The sequence below is a fragment of the Macaca nemestrina genome, chromosome 13 (assembly GCF_043159975.1).
Source record: "Macaca nemestrina isolate mMacNem1 chromosome 13, mMacNem.hap1, whole genome shotgun sequence".
Classification (NCBI taxonomy): Eukaryota; Metazoa; Chordata; class Mammalia; order Primates; family Cercopithecidae; genus Macaca; species Macaca nemestrina.
Genome location: NC_092137.1, coordinates 54,462,323 through 54,480,576, shown reverse-complemented (window position 1 = coordinate 54,480,576; position 18,254 = coordinate 54,462,323). Strand labels below are relative to the sequence as shown.

The following is an 18,254-nucleotide window of genomic DNA, read 5'->3' as shown; positions in this document are numbered from 1 at the left end:
CTGTATCGGAGACTACATAGCCCTCTGGGTGCTTTCTGACAACAGCATGGCCAAGTGGAGCACACTTTGATCTCCTTGACCAACCAGGCAGTAATTGAGGCTGCACCTAGATAAGAGCATTAAGAATGATGCATCACTAAGCCAATGGACCAGGGTCTGATATTGCTGGATGGTTGTTTAAACTGAATGTAAGACTTTAAACTTTTAGATCACAGTGTCACATGAGTATGTTTTGGTGGATTAAGGCAGTATGTTTTCTGCAACATGTCAGGCTGGATAGCTCTGATTCAATATGCTCACATGGGTTTCTGGGACTTTTAGAGAGATAACCCTCTGCAAAACGGCCACTAATCATTCATTTTATATACACACACACACACACACACACACACACACACACACACATATATATATTCCTTGGATTTCCTACCAGAAGATTCCTTCATCCAGAGTCCAAGACGCACTGACTTTCCCTTGGCGGGGCAGGGGTAGGGAGGAAACACTCAGGAAGACTGGTTTGCTCTCCTGGCACCCAGTCTCCTCTCCAGTCTAAGGCACTAATGACCAATTCAGATCAGCTCTGTGAACAATCTTAACATAGATGGGGCATCAGGTGGTATTGCCTTCAAGTGTACTTTCCTCTGCCTCAAGTCTTAGAGGACTTTGGTTGTCTCGTGTGTGTGTTTGTGTGTGTGTGTGTGAAAGAGAGAGACAGAAAGAGACGGAGACAGACAGAGACCAGATGACCTCTCAGGTCCCTTCTAGATCTAAAATTTTAAGACAGTTGTTTTGAAGGTACTAACAATGAATCGCCAGCTTTGGAATTTGTGACTAGCAGTATTCAAAACATATTCATGATTGCAGGAAATAAGGCAGAGGACCCTAAAGAGAGATACAAAAACAAAAAGGTGAACGTGAGTGAAATAATATATCAACTTCAAATCATTAGCAAGGTAATACCACTGAAATCAACTAGTCTATAGTGTCTCCAAGATGGTTAGTTAGAAAGTAAGGCTGTTTCACTACTTACAATAGCAAATAGCAAAGACTTGGAACCAACCCAAATGCCCATCAATAATAGACAGGATAAAAAAAATATAGCACATATACACCATGGAATACTATACAGCCATAAAAAGGAATGAGTTCATGTCCTTTGCAGGGACATGGATAAAGCTGAAAGTCATCATTCTCAGCAAACTAATACAGGAACAGAAAACCAAACACCCCAAGTTCTCACTCATAAGTAGGAGCTGAACAATGAGAACACATGTACACAGGGAGGGGAACATCACACACCCGGGCCTGTCACAGGGGTAAGGGGCAAGGGGAGGGAGAGCATTAGGACAAATACCTAATGCCTGTGGGGCTTAAAACCTATATGATAGGTTGATAGGTGAAGCAAACCATCATGGCACATGTATACCTATGTAACAAACCTGCACGTTCTGCACATGTATCCCAGAACTTAAAAAAAAAAAAAAAGAAAGAAGAAAGAAAGGCTGTTTACCACAGAGGCACCTCAAAAGGACAGACATGTGGTTCCAAACACCCCTGGTTCCCCTTTATATGAATTAATCTTTCTTAACTTCTCATCAATCTGTTATATTTTCAGTTTATAGTGCCCCTTTGCCAGTTCTCTTCCTTATTGTATTTCCTGCAGTCTTCTCTCCTCCCTATGTACCCAGTGCAGGTGCCTACCAACAAGTGTTTCAGCCTCTAGTCTGTCATTTCAATTCATCCTAAATATTCCATTAATGACTCCTCCTAAGTCATCATTATGATTGGGTCACCCTGCCCCCAGCTGAAAGCATTCTTCAATGATTCCTTGGTGCACAAGGGATTAAGTCAAAACTCAAAAGCCTGGGAGTTAAATCCTCACCAATCTGGTTCTTAGACAAGAAGTTAAGCTTCATGTCGTCTGAACTTCTCCCCAGTTCCTGTATGCATCCATGATTCACTCCTAGAAGCTGTACCCTGACCCATGCCATCTCTCTTCCATGAAGCAGTCCCCCTCTTTCGCTCTCCTCTCAATGTCTCAGTTCTACACATGCTCCAAAGCCCAAGTCAGATCCCTCTTTCAGCTGTACCAGCCATTAGCTATCCTTTGGTCTTTCGAGGTTCTACCACGCTTCTTTACCATTTCACAGAATACCCCCTATATTGGTAATTAACTTTCACGAGCATAAGTTTTATTGCCGCAGCTAGACTGGTATCTCCTCAAGGTCAAGGACTTTATTCTTTTTTAAAAAATGTCCTAAAGTGCCTATCACAATGCTCCCCATGGCAGATGCTCAATAAATAATGAAAATAAGTGAATAACATTTTTTTTTTGAGACGGTTCTGCTCTTGGTGCCCAGGCTGGAGTGCAGTGGTGTAATCTCGGCCAACTGCAACCTCTGTCTCCTGGGTTCAAGCGATTCTCCTGCCTCAGCCTCCTTAGTAGCTGAGATTACAGGCATCCACCAAAACATCCGGCTAATTTTTTGTATTTTTAGTACAGACAGGGTTTCACCACGTTGGCCAGGCTGGTCTCAAACTCCTGACTTCGGGTGATCCACCCCTATCGGCTTCCCAAAGTGCTGGGATTACAGGCGTGAGCCACTGCCCCCAGCCGATAACAAACATTATGAACCACTTCTTTTTGTCTCAAATTATTTTGTCTGAAAACATCTTCAAACTTCAGGACTTTCTCTCTGTCTTCATAATGCTATGAATGAGTCTCGATTTTTAAAATAATGTAATTTTCAAGGGTGCCCACTGCTGACTATAATAGACGGTCTCAGAGACAGATCCTGGCAACAATACCGTCTTGTAGGATTTAATATGATTGAGTCACTTTCAATTAGACAAGAAAGCATTACATTCTAGAAATTGTCTCTTCCCACTGTAATTGAAAAGGAAAAACTGACTTTAGGTATACTAAATCAAAAGCATATACACATAAATCACAGATAACTCACATGCAGGCATGGGTATGGCCTTACTATGTGCTATGTGGCCTCACCACTCAAAACGTGATCCAGGGACAAGCAAAATCCGTACTGTTTGGGAGTTCATTAGAGGCAGAATATCAGGCTCCACCTCAAATTTACTGAATGAGAATTATTTCTTTTAACAAAAGCCCTGGGTGATTTGAAAAGCACTGGACAAACACAAAATGATCAAAAGTGACTGTACAGAGGAATTTTTTTTTCTTTTATGAGACAGGGTCTCACTCTGGCTCCAGACTGGGGTACAGTGATCACGACTCACCGCAGCCTTGACTTCTCAGGCTCAAGCAATCCTCCCACCTTAGTTTCCTAAGTAGCTGGGACCACAGGTGTGCACCACAACGCCCGGCTAACTTTTTTATTTTTGTTGTTGTTGTTGTTTTTGAGACAGGCGTCTCCCTCTGTTGCCCAGGCTGGTCTCCAACTCCTGGGCTCAAGCAATCCTCCCACCTTGGCCTCCCAAAGTGCTGGGATTAGAGGTGTGAGCCACCATGCCTGGCCTGCACCGGAGGAAATTTTTTTATGTAGGTTCCGGTGAGTACAGGATTTTTATCCTTTCAAAACAGCCTATACCAGTGGTTCAACACAGGTCACTGGTCCCCATCCCCAGGGTTTCTGGTTCAGTACACCTAGGGTGGGAGCCAAGAATCTGCATTTCTAACAAACTTCTAGATGATATCCATGGTGCTGCTGCTGGCCTAGGAACCACACCACAGGTTTATACCATTAAAAACAACAGGCCTCGTATTTTGGGGAATTTTACTCCAAGTGCACTTCCAATACAAGAGAGAATACTGAGCTAGTAAAACAGAAAAGAGAAAGAGGCAGCAGCAAAATGTTTCATTTATGTTACAAGAAGGTAGCTGTTAACACTCCTTTGTACACAGTGGGGTAAAAATAGCTGAAGGAATTACTATAGCAACAGCTATAATATCCTTAGAGACTTTCTCTCCTGGCATTATTCATAAAGGGAGACCCATCTTACACGAATTCTATTTCAACTTGGAGACCTGTCACAAACAATAAACCTGGGAAACTTATCCCATTCGTCAAACACTATGAGATAAAATACAAATTTAAGATGGATTTGAAAAATGACTCTGTGATGCCTGAATTTGGATTTGGTCCAGCAATTAAACAAAAACAAAAATAAAAGTAAGTCTTTATGGCTGTGAAACAACAAGAAAAGGAGAGCTGAGAAATGTTGAGAATACTTATTATAAAATTTTTAATGTTTTTTTAAAAATCCCAAAATAGCTTCTTCTTTTAAAACAAAGACTTTCCAAACTATAAATAAAAGAATATATAAAAACCAAAGAGCTCCACCTAGAGTTTGAAAAAAGGGTTATTACTTAAACACACAAGTAACAAAGCACTAGCTACCCTATTGTATGTATATTCTCTTCGTTACTGTTAAAAATATGTATTCTTACAAAATCTTTACAAAAAGGATAACCTTTTAAAGTGTGTAATACTGTTAATGTAAAGGAGAACTGACTTTTTCATGTCTGTAACCTATTTTTCTTCTAAGAATTTGGCAGTTGTATTTGCCACTGTGAATGATTATCTTCAGGCAAATCACTAAAAAGTTAGGATAGAACATATATACCTACTATGTAGCCACAAAAGTTTTTTAAATAATTAAAAAATTAAAAAGTTGGGATAGTGTTTAAGGAATTCATGGAGATGACAGTTTATGAAATTGATTCAAGAACCCAGTTCTTACCTGAGCTTGCTGTATGTCCTTGATAACTCCTCTTCGAATCCTGAGTTTTCGCCTCAACAGGGGTTAGTAAGACCAGTGGTTCTCAGACCCGGCTGCTCATTGGAAACACTTGAGATCATTGGAAATAATTTGATGCACGGGTCCCAGCCCCCACGATCACGATTTAATTGTTCTGCTGTGTGGAGTAGGAGGTGTGGGCAATTTAGTTGCCTTGTAAAAGCTCCCCAGGTGATTCTAACATGCAGATTGGCTGTACCATATTGGGTGATCTCCAAGCTGTCTTTCACCCTTAAGCGTCTATAGCTCTAGCTCAGTGGCTCTGAAGCTTTCATGTGGATCACAGTCACCTGGAGGGCGTGTGAACTCACACACAGCTGGCCCTTACCACTGGCTTCGGATGCAGTAGGCTCAAGGTAGGCCCCAAGAATTTACGTTTCTAACAAGGTGCCAGGTAATGCTGATGCTACTGATTCAAGGTCCTATTTTGAGATCATTGTTCTAGACTATTTCAAAATCACATTTGCCAATCTCCCAAATTATTCTTACTCTCCTTGATGAAGCCACAGTATGATATGGTTAATTAATCTCCTTGATTCCAATCTCCCTTCTTCCAGTTCTTAGCCCATACTTTCAACAGTTAGTAACCTAACCCACAAATGCTATTGTGCCACTCCCTGGCCTGAAACTTTTCAACAACTCCCCATTGCTGACACAAGGACAAATTCACATGACATGCAAAGCTTTTCAGTTTCCAGTAATCTGTCATCTGCCTATGTTCCAGTCACATGTTCCCAAAAACACAATGAAGGCTCTGTCAGCACAGTGCCTTCGTATCTGACATTCTCTTCTCCTGAGAGGTCCTCATTCCACCTTCTCTTTCTGACATACTTGTCACCATTCACTCTATGGGCCAGGTACTGTGCAAGGCACTGGGAATTCAAAGAGAAGTTCAGACAATCCCTGCCTTTAAGGAGCGTACAGTCTTGAGAAGTGTAGAAGGCATTGTTGAATGGCAAACCCAACACAAGTCTTAATACCTCTCCCCCTTCTCCCTTTCATCCTTATGAGTGGCTGAAAAAGCTAATTACTGCCAGGGATGGACAATAGCACAAACATAGAAATGTGCTGCCGGCTTCTGGGAAAGGGTTTGCTTTCCAGATAAAAAGGAAAAGACCCAGAGCCATCCATTCCCCCAGCCTTGAGTGTGGGTGCAACGCCTGAAGCTGGGACAGCCATCTTACAACCATGAGGGAAAGGACAAGAGAAACCTACAGACACGGTCCTGACATTGATGATCAGCTCAACAAGCGCCAGTAGTCACTGACCTCCAGTCTCCTTTATATTTGAGAATAAACCGCCATTTGTTGAGCCACTTGTTTATCGGTTTTCTGTTACTGACAGCTGAAAGCATTCTCTTGGGGTGGAGGTGGGAAATATCCAGCAAGTCATCCTTTCACAGCAGCTGTGCTAAGTGATGTCAGGAAGCAGAGCACACAGTGAGAGGCTACAACACAGCGAGTGGGGAATGAAAGAGTGGGGAGCAATCAGCAAGGCGTGGAGACAAGAAGGAAGCATCCATTCCAGGCAGAGGAAAGAGCTTCTGCAAAAGTCCTCAGGGAGGGAGAGCTCTTGTGGCAGAGGACAGAAAAGCCTGCAAGATGAGGAGCAACAGAGGAAGCCGGAAGGAGAGGCAAGGCTTGTCCTGCTCCCCAAGGCAGGAGGAACACTGCTCCCACTGTGCTGCCCCAGAGCTTCATCCCCAAACTCTACTCCTGTCCTTCCACCCTGCTCTAATTTACCTGCCTACCTCTTTCACCCCAGTTAGACTGGACTTTTCACAACCCCTTTAATCATCTTATGCCCCTTAGCACCTAGCAGAGGGACGTGGAAATACACATAATAAACATTTATTGAATGAAAACATTATCATATAATACTTTCACTATCCAGAAGTATCCTGGCTGGGCACGGTGGCTCATGCCTGTAATCTCAGGACTTTTGGAGGCCGAAGCAGCAGGTGGATTGCTTGAGCCCAGGAGTTCGAGACCAGCCTGTGCAACATAGTGAGACCCTGTCTCGTTTAAAACAAACAAAAAAAATCCTAAAAAGTCATAATCCAATATGAGGGCTGACTTATGAATATTTTTGAAGCCCAGTTCTGTAACTGAGTTCCACCACCACCCAGGTATGCCACCTTCACATGACTGAATGAGATGCTTGCTGTAGAACCTTATTAGAGTTAAAACAGGTGATCTCAGGCAATATTTACTGATTTTTTATTTTTTTTTAAAGCACAGGGAGCTTGACTTTAGCAGCCCAGTCAAAAGTACCTGCTACAGATGAAGGTCCAACCAGGAGTGGTTTTATAGTAGTATATATGGTTTTATAGTAGTAAGCCTACACTATATATACAAAGTATATATACAACTATGTATATACAGAGTTACAATCTGACTCTGAAGAATATCAAACCAAATGTTTAGTTAGCTGACCCTTGCCCCAAAAAAGAGGAAGAGAAATAGAAACTTGCATTATGCATCAAAATATTATCCAAATTTGTTTTCAAACGGTAGGTTTATGGGTGATTTTATTTAATTTCCACTTCTTAATATTTTATAATTTGCTTGATTCACTCAAATTACTTAAATCAATACAATGTTTTTACTTACAAAAGCACAGAGGAGAGCAAAACTTCTTCAGCCACGAGGCCTTAGTTTACTCAGTATGTTTTGAAAAACGCTTCATACTTTTTATAATTAAAAGTGAATCCAAAGTTTAAATTTAAATTGCAGACAGCCTTTGACCCATATCCAGGAATCAACACTTCAAAAATATGGGGAATAGCACATACCTCACGTCAGTGGCATGGAGCGCAAGGGAAACAAGGCACAGTATTTTATTGGTTAGAATTGCTGAGGCATGGTGGTAATCAAAAGCAGACCATGCTGGGCGCAGTGGCTCACGCCTGTCATACCAGTGCTTTGAGAGGTCAAGGCTGGAGGATTGCTTGAAGCCAGGAGTTTGACAAAAGCCTGGGCAACACAGTGAGACCCCATCTCTACAAAAGTAAAATAAGGGCAAAAAGAGGAAAAAAAAAGAAAAGAAAAGCAGGCCGGGTATGGTGGCTCATGCCTGTAATCCCAGCACTTTGGAAGGCTGAAACAGGTGGATCACCTGAGGTCAGGAATTTGAGACCAGGCTGGCCAACATGGCGAAACCTTGTCTCTACTAAAAATACAAAAAAAAAAAAAAAAAAATTAGCTGGGCGTGGTAGTGGGTGCCTGTAATACCAGCTACTTGGGAGGCTAAGGCAGGAGAATTGCTTGAACCTGGGAGGCGGAGGTTGCAGCAAACGGAGATTGTGCCATCGCACTCTAGCCTGGGCGATGGAGCAAGTCTCCGTCTCAAAAAAAAAAAAAAGAAGAAAAAGGAAAGGAAGAAAAGCAGGCCAACTTTTAGTTGGTTTTCCTGTTGTTTTCAAATTCCCTATATACAATGTGCCCATAATGCCTGCACCAGGCAGATGATCCCACTACCTGCACTGGTGCACGGCTGTTTGCTGTTCCCTCTGCACAGAAAGCTCTTCCCAGACCCTCTGCACTGGCAGCCTCCTCTTCACCATGCATCTCTTAGCTTAGAAGTCACCTCCACGGAAAGCCCTTCCCTGATTATCCCATGTAGAGTTGGAAAAGCACCACTCTCTTCTACAAGACCTTCTTTATGTCCTCCTTGGCACTTACCACTATTTGAAAATACCGAGTTTATTGTTTGTTTATTGAGGGTCTTCCCACACAAGAAATGAAACCTTACTTCTTGGTCACTGCTGAATTCTAGTACCTAAAACAGTTCCTGGCATATATAAAAGGTATCAAATATATAATCATTTCATAAATGAAAAAGATATACATATATATGTATACAAGGATACTCACTGCAACAACATGTATAATAGCAAAAAACTGCAGAAAGCTGAATGCCCAGTAATAGACGAATGATTAAATAAATTATAATTCGTCTATAAATCAGAATATTCTGCAGGGATTTAAAAGAACACTTACTGCCATCAGAAGATATCAACAATATACAATATCATGAAATTTTAAGTTGCAGAATAATATGTGTGGCATGATCCCATCTTCATAAATGACAGAGATAAATGTAACTACATGGGAATGTATAGGGTTTTTTAAATAATAAGGGATTATATTATATGTATTTTCAATATATATATGTTATATGCATAGAAAAAATGTATAGGACTATGGTATTAAGAGGACAGAAAGAACTTCCATCTTTTACTCCACATAAATCCACATCATTTAAATTTTAGAACAACCATGTAAATCTTTTGTAAATTTTTTTAAAAGATCACATTTATTTTGTACTGATAAACTAAAACAGATTTCAAGTTTTTGGAAAATTGAGATATCTTTTAAAAAATATTTATTTAAAATATTTCATGCTCAGACCAGGTGCAGTGGGGTCACACTTGTAAATCTCAGCACTTTGGGAGGCTGAGGCAGGCGAATCACCTGAGGTCAGGAGTTCAAGACCAGCCTAGCCAACATGGTGAAACGCCATTTCTACTAAAACTACAAAAATTAGCCGGGCATGGGTGGCAGGCACCTGTAATCTCAACTACTTGGGAGGCTGAGGCAGGAAGAATTGCTTGAACCCAGGAGGTAGAGGTTGCAGTGAGCCAAGATCATACCACTGCACTACATCCTGGATGACAGAGCAAGACTCCATCTCAAAAAAATAAAAATAAATAAATAAAAATGAAAATATTTCATGCTCATATACACGATGGAATATTATGCAGCCATAAAAAGAAATGAACTCATGTCCTTTGCAGGGACGTGGATGGACCTGGAAGCCATTATCCTCAGCAAACTAACACAGGAACAGAAAACCAAACACCGCATGTTCTCACTTATAAGTGGGAGCTGAATAATGAGAACACATGGACACAGGGAGAGGAACAACACACGCTGGGGCTTGTCGGGGAGCAGGGGAGGGAGAGCATCAGGATAAATAGCTAATGCACGCGGGGCTTAATACCTAGGTGATGGGTTGATAGGTGCAGCAAACCACCATGGCACATGTTTACCCATGTAACAAGCCTGCACGTTCTGCACATATATCCTGGAATTTAAATTAAAAAATATATATATATATTTCATGCTAAAGTTTTTATACTGTAGGCAAACTTTAAGATTATATTAAAAATAAACAAAACTAATAAGGAAACACTGAACTTGAACTACACTTTAGACCAAATAGACCTAACAGACATATGTGGAATTTTCCATCCAACACCAACAGAATACACATTGTTAAGAGCACATGGAACTTTCTCCAGGCCGGGTACCAAAAACAGTGCCTGGCATAAATAAAAGGTATCAAATATATAATTGTTTAATAAATGAAAAATACATACATTTATTATCTATGTTAGGCCACAAAACTGGTCTGGACAAATTTAAGAGAAGTAAAATCATTTTAAGTATCTTTTCTGATCATAATGCTATGAAACTGGGACTCAATAACAGGAGAAATCTTGGAAAATTCACAAATATGTAGAAATTAACATGTTACTAAACAATCAATGAGTCAAAGAAGAAATCAAAAGGGAAATTTAAAAATATCTTGAGACAAAAATGAAAACACAACACATACCAAAACTTATGGGATGCAGCAAAAGCAGTTCTAAGAGGGAAACTTATAGCAATAAATGACTTTATGCACCAGGGACCAGTGGAAGACAGGAATGGAGTGGGTAGGGTTTCAAGATGAAACTTCCACCTCAGATGATCAGGCATTAGTTAGATTCTCATAAAGAGTGAACAACCTGTATCCCTTGCATGAGCAGTTCATAATAGGGTTCGCTCCGCCATAAGACTCTAATGCTCCCACTGATCTGACAAGAAGGGGAGCTCAGGCGGTACTGCTGCTCATCTCCTGCTGCATAGTCCGGTTCCTAACAGGTCACAAGGATTGGGGACCCCTGCAGTCTATCAGAAAAGAATAAAGATCACAAATAATCTAATGTTATACCTCAAGGAAGCAGAAAAAGAAAAAGCCCAAATACAGCAGAAGGAAAGAAATGACAAAGATCAGAGCTAAAATAAATAAAATAGAGACTAGAAAAACAATAAAAGAAAAATCAATGAAACCGGCAGTGGTTTCTTGAAAAGATAAACAAAATCAACAAACCTATAGTTAGGCTAACCTAGAAAAATATTGAAAAGATTCAAATAAATAAAATCAGAAATAAAAGAGGAGACACTGTGATTTATGCCACAGAATACAAAGAATCATAAAGATTACTACGAACAAACAACCATAAGCCAATAAATCGAATAATCTAGAAGAAATGGAGGCATTCCTAGAATTTATCCTACCACATATAACCTACCAATGCTAAATCAAGACGATATAGAAAATCTGAACAGACCAATAATAATTGAATTGGTCATTCAAAAAGATTGAATCAATAATACAAAGTTTCCCATCAAAGAAAAGCCCAAGACTGGAAGTGTTACTGATGAATTCTACCAAACATTTAAAGAACTAATATCAATCCTTTTTGAACTCTTCCAAAAAATCAAAGAGGAGGAAATACTTTTGAACTCTTTTTATGAGGTTAGCATTACCTTGATACCAAAGCCAGACAAGAACATTATGAGAAAAGAAAATTACAGGCCAATATCCCTGATGAACATAGATGTAAAAATCTTCAACAAAATACTAATAAGCCAAATTCAACAGCACATTAAAAGGATCATTCACCATGATCAAGTGAGATTTATCTCAGGGATACAAAGATGATTCAACATATGCAAATCTACAAATAGAGAACACCATATTAACAGAATGAAGGACAAATACTATATGATCACCACATTAGATGCAGAAAAGGCATCTGATAAAATTCAACATCCTTTCACTAATAAATTAAGTATAGAAGAAATGTACATCAACATAATGAAGGCCATATATGAAAAGCCCACAGCAAACATTATACTCAATGGTAAAAAATTGAAAACTTTTTCTCTAAGATCAGGAACAAGACAAGGATGCCCACTGTCGTCATTTCTATTTAATGTAGTAGTGGATGCTCTTGTGAGAGCAATTATGTAAGAGAAAGAAGTAAAAGGCATTCAAATAGGAAAGGAAAAAGTTAAAATTGTCACTGTTTGCTGATGAGAAAACCCTAAAGACTCTATCAAAAAACTGTTAGAAGTGACAAATAGTAAAGTTGAAGGATACAAAATCAACACACAAAGCTGAAGAAATATAGAAAACAGTCTCATTTACAACAGCTATCAAAAAAAAAAAAAAAAAAAACTTAGGAGAATAAGTGTAACCAATGAGATGAAAGCTCTATACACTGAAAAATATATAACATTGATTAAAGAAATTGAAGAAGACACATATAAATAGGATATTCCACGTTCATGGGTTGGAAGAATTAGTATTGTTCAAAAGTCCATACTACCCAAAATGACCTTCAGACTCAATGCAATCCCTATTAACATTTCAATGACATTTTTCACAGAAATAGAAAAAGCAATTTTAAAATTTATATAGAATCACATGCACACATGAAAACAAAAACCCTAAGTATCCCAGGCAATCTTGAGCAAAAAGAACAAAGCTGGAGGCAACATTCTACCTGACTTCAAACTATATTACAAAGCTATAGTGATTAAAACAGCATGGCACTGACATAAAAATAGAAACATCAACCAGTGAAACAGGATAGAGAGCCCAGAAATAAACCCACATATTTACGGTCAATTGTTTTTTATTTTTTTACAAAGGTGCCAAGAACACACCATGGAGCAAAGACAGTCTCTTCAATAAACAGTAATGGGAAAACTAGACATCCACATGAGACGAGTGAGATGTGACCCTTATGTCATACCATACACAAAACACAACTCAAAATGGATTAAAGACTTAAACACAAGACCTGAAACTGGCCCCCCCCCAAAAAAAATACCAGAAGAAAACACAGGGGGAACACTATGTACCCCATAATTATATATGATTATAATTTTGAAAAAATACAATTTTTAAAAAGTAATCAGTCTCATAATTGACAAAACTTGGAAGAAACCACCTGAATATGGTAGCTTGATCCTGTAATCCCAGCTACTTGAGAGGCTGAGGTGGGAGACTCACTTAAGGTCAGGTTTTGAGACCAGCCTGGGAACACAGCAAGACCCTATTTCTGAAAAAATAAACAAATAAAATAACAAATTTGGAAGCAACCAAGGTGTCTCTCAATAAGTGAATATATAAACAACTTGTAGTACATCCACACAATGAAATAGTATTCAGCAATAAGAAGAAATGAACTGTCAAGTCACAAAAATACATGAAGGAACCTTAAAGACATATATCTAAGTGAATGAAGCCAGTGTGAAAAGACTACATACTGTATTATTCCAACTACATAACATTCTGGAAAAAGCAAAACTATAAAGACAATAAAGACATCAGTGGTTGTCAGCGGCTAGAGGGAGAGAAAGAGAGATGAATAGGCAGAGCACATGGGATTTTTAGGGTAGTGGAAAAATTCTGTATGATACTGTAATGGTAGATACATGCCATCACACATTTATCAAAACCCATAGAATGTACAACATCACAAGTGAACTCTGGCCAGGCACAGTGGCTCATGCCTATAATCCCAGCACTTTGGGAGGCCAAGGTGGGAGGACTGCTTGAGACCAGGAGTTTGAGACCAGTCTGGGAAACACAGCAAGATCCCATCTCTACAAAAAATAAAGAATAAAAAAATTAGCTGAGCATCATGCATGTGTCTTTAGTCCCAGCTACTCAGGAGGCTGAGGAGAGAGGATCACTTGAGCCCCGGAGTTCAAGGTTATAGTGAGCTATGACCATGACACTGCACAGCAGCCTGGGTAACAGAGCAAAACTCTTGTCTCAAAAAGAAAAAAAAAGAGTTAACCCTAATGTAACCTATGGGCTTTAGCTGTTAATAAAGTATCCATATTGGCTCATCACTTTTAACAAATATACTACATAATGCAAGATGTTAAGAATGGGGAAACTGGCTGGGCGCGGTAGCTCACGCCTGTAATCCCAGCGCTTTGGGAGGCCGAGACGGGTGGATCATGAGGTCAGGAGATCGAGACCATCCTGACTAACACGGTGAAACGCCGTCTCTACTAAAAATACAAAAATTAGCCGGGCGCGGTGGCGGGCGCCTGTAGTCCCAGCTACAGGGGAGGCTGAGGCAGGAGAATGGTGTGAACCTGGGAGGTGGAGCTTGCAGTAAGTGGAGATCACGCCACTGCACTCCAGCCTGGGTGACAGAGCAAGACTCCGTCTCAAAAAAAAAAAAAAAAAAAAAAGAATGGGGGAAACTGAGGGACCTAGGGAAGTGGGTGTGAGGGAATATACGGAAACTCTCTGCAGTTTCCACTCAATTTTTCTGTAAACCTAAAGCTGCTCTAAAAGAGAGAGTCTATTAATTTTTTTAAGTAATTAGTTGCTACCTGAGAAAGCTGATTAAAGAAAAAAAAGAATAAAAGTAATTAGTACTGCATTATACATTTCTTTTATTAAATGATTATCTTACAAAATATACATACATTAAATGTGAACTTTAAAGTAAAAGCTATACCCTTAAATCATTTTAATATAGATCTGTTATGTTCTAAAGGAAAATAAATGATTTAGTATTTGAGGTATAAAGACTGGTATTAGAATTCCAACTCTACTGTAGATATTTTACATGTTCCTAGTTTCCCATTAATTTATATCAATTAGACTAACCTATTCTTTTTCCAAAATTATAGCTCCTCAATGAATTTTGTTCCCCTAAAAAAAATACCTTCTATATTTCAATAGAACATCCAATGGAACCTTTCTTAATAATCCCATCTATTTGTGTAAGAAGGAACTTGATGAATAAAGTATAAAAATATTCGCAAAGCGCTTTGAGCTTCTCAGATGAAAAAGCAAGGAAAAGCTAGCTACTCTGGTTGCACATTCATGCCACTAATGGTCCGCTGGAGAAAAGTTATTTTTAAAAATACTAAATAACTTTGAATCGGACACCACCTAATTGTTCACAAAATCCACTGTTGCATTTCAATCTACTATTGTAACAACTGGAAATTCAAAACAATGTCAATTCATAGTTAAGGCATAAAGCTGTTCAAATTTCATATTTCACACAAATGTCAAGAATTAATATCTGTGGAAGAGGTAAACACAACTATTAGTGAATACCTCTATTCTAATTCTAACTCTTGAACTCTGAACATATTTTAAGTACATGCACAATCATCAACTATAGAAACACAGAATCTGGCCAAGCACGGTGGCTCACACCTGTAATCCCAGCACTTTGGGAGGCGGAGATGGGCGGATCCCCTCAGGTCAGGAATTCAAGACCAGCCTGGCCAACATGGTGAAACCCCGTCTCTACTAAAAATACAAAACCTAGCTGCGCATGGTGGCCTGCGCCTGTAATCCCAGCTACTCGGGAGGCTGAGGCAGGAAAACAGAGGCTTCAGTGAGCCGAGATCATGGCACTGCAATCCAGCCTGGGCCACAGGGCAAAACTCTGTCTCAAAAAAAAAAAAAAAAGAAACAGAATCTTAGCTGGACAGGACCTCAGAGGTCATCTAGTCTAACATACCATTCGATGAGTTAGATCTTCTACCACACCCTTGGCTTGTCTGACATCTGTTACACGGCGGGCAGCAAACTATTTTCTATAAAGGGCCAGGTAGTAAATATTTTAGGCTTTGAGGCCATCCAGTCTTTGTTGCAACAACTCCATGCTGCCCATGTGCCACAAAAGCAGTCATAGCCAAAACATAAATAAATGGGTGTGGTGGCTGTGCTCCAATAAAACTTCATTTACAAAACAGGCCGTGGGTTGCCAATCCCTGATCTAGACTACTCCTAGGTATTGATAAAATTCCACCATTATATACATTTGATGACTTTTCAGGAAAATTTGTTGTCAGGGTGAGCTGAAATAAGCAAATTCAGCAAGTTCACCCATTGCTCCAATCAAGATTATTGCCTTCTGGAACAAAAGAGAACATTTACTCTTTCCCATGTGTCAGCCTTTCAAATACTTGAAGGAAGCTATCATGATTCCAAGTATTCTTTTCTCCAGCTAAATATCCCCAATGCCTTCAAGCATTCCTTGTATTATGACATAGTTTTCCAGGCCATGTAACCATTTGGTCATCCTCTTGTATACATATACCAGCCCTTTAATAATCCTTTGAAGTGCAGAGGACTGATACGTGACATATGGTTTACAAAATATATAGCAATCAAGATGTAATTTTAATTTTAGAATTTGGCTGTCTCCAAATACAAATGTGTTTTGTTTTATAAAATTACCATTGGGTCTTTATGAAAAATATATGTTCTGAGGACTTATTCAAAGGCTTATGCTCAGTGTCATAACACTGTACATTAATTTAACATGATTACTAAGAAACAGAAAATATTCTTAATTTTGCAAAAAAAAAAGGTAGACATAATAAAACGATAGATTCAAAACAGTCCTTATGCATCAAAAAATGTTGGCAGAACTTACCTCTGCAATTGGAATTATGTAGTACAATTTGCAAAAGAAAGTCATCAGTCATTCTTTCTGAGAAAATAAAACACGGAAGGGGAAGAAAACACACACATCCACAGTGTGTTCTTGGATGCTGCTGGCTTGTTAGTAAAGACAGAGCAGGGCTGCTATAATCACAGCCAGGCCATCTCTAAATGATGGTCCCTGTTGTATTCCACATTTTCATGGTTTGGGAAGAAACAAACCTGTGGTTTTTTTAAAGGCAATTTAATTCAGATTTCTCAACTTATTGTCATTGCATTAAAAAAAAAAAGTTTTCTCTTTTTAAAAATAGCTATAAGAAAATAAGGCCCATGCCTGGCTAATTTTTGTATTTTTTGTGCATATGGGGTTTCACCATGTTGCCCAGGCTGGTCACGAATTCTTGAGCTCAAGCAATCCACCCACCTCACCCCCCAAATTGTTGGGATTACAGGTGTGAGCCACCGTTCCCGGCCTGGCACTATTAGGTTGGTGCAAAAGTAATTGCGGTGTTTGCCATTACTTTTGCACCAACCTAATATATAGCTACAAATGTGCCACACTGAGTCGACTTTGCAACTATTTTTGTAACATCTCTTATTGTGATTCAGTTTCTTGATAATTCAGTACCTTAAACAATCTATTGCACTAGAGGAACAAATTCATTTTTTAAAACCTAAACATGTCGCGGTTAAGCTTAATTTACGTTCTCCAGTGTCTTCTTCCTGCTTGCTTGTCACTACACAACTTCTCCCTGGATAATCCCATCCATGTATGTGGCTTCAAATACTATCCACATACTGATGACAACAAAATTAATTTCTCTAGCCCAATTTCTCTGCAGGGACGACCCATTTATCTAGGAGCCTAGTGGCGTCTCTACCTGATCAGTCCAACTGCCACAAGACAACACGTACAAAGTGGAGCATATGGGTCATAACATAGTAGCAAATATTTATTGATTATTACTACATGCCAGGCACTGCACTAAGTGCTTTATATGGATTTTCTCACTTAATTTTCACCATGCAGTTATACATGGCATGTTTATCTTCTTTTACCTGAAGCCCCATTAAAATGATAGCATCAAAATATGAAAGATGTAACAGACATTGTTCACTGACTACCTAGTATACACCCATCCCCATCCCCTTCTTCCTGGCCAAGAGAATTTTTTTTTTCAGGGCATCAATAAACCAAGCCAATTTCCCAGTCTCCTTTGCAGCAAGGAGTAACCATATGACCCTGTTTGAGCCAATGGAACACAAGTAGATATATGTTTGGGGGTGGGTCAGGAAAAGTAACACAATCCTTTACTTATTCCTGCCTTAACTGTGGATATTATGTGCAGCTGCCCTTTTCCTTTTTTGAACATGAGGAAAAAGCCAAGACAATCACAGAGACATTGGTCCAGACATTATTGAGCTACTGAACTAAGGCCAGTAACCATCTACCTCCAAACTTCTTATTACTGAGAAAAATGAACCTGTTTTTTTTATATCCATGTTTAAGTCCAGTTTTCAATTAACTTGTAGCTGAAAATATTCCTAGCTGGTACAAAACTACAACCTGAACAAGAAGTTTCAACAAATAATTAGTAGGAAAGCAGAGGGTCTGGGTGTGGTAACTCACGCCTGTAATCCCAACACTTTGGGAAGCCGAGGCAGAAGGATCACTTGAGGCCAGGAGTTAAACTCCAGCCTAGACAACATAGCAAGACCCTGTCTCTACAAAAAATTAAAAAATTAGCCGGGCATGGTGGTGCACACCTGCAGTCCTAGCTACTCGGGAGGCTGAGGTAAGAGGATCACTTGAGTCCAGGAGAGCAAGGCTGCAGTGAGCTATGATTATGCCACCGCACTCCAGCCTGGGCAACAAACCAAGATTCTGCCTAAAAACAAAAATAAAGAAGGAAAGCAAGTGG

General features: G+C 39.5%; 1 protein-coding gene and 1 long non-coding RNA gene across 6 annotated transcripts in view; both read right to left on the bottom strand.

Annotated features, from left to right (window-relative positions):
* LOC105465036 (acylphosphatase 2) overlaps positions 1 to 18,254 on the bottom strand; it is a 195,107-nt gene that overhangs the window by 147,313 nt on the left and 29,540 nt on the right. The gene's annotated exons all lie outside the window — the stretch shown is intronic.
* LOC139357846 (uncharacterized) lies at positions 675 to 16,379 on the bottom strand. Its single transcript, XR_011611727.1, has 2 exons — positions 16,325 to 16,379; positions 675 to 13,505 (listed from the first exon to the last, which is right to left on the bottom strand). It is a non-coding gene; the product is annotated as an uncharacterized lncRNA (long non-coding RNA).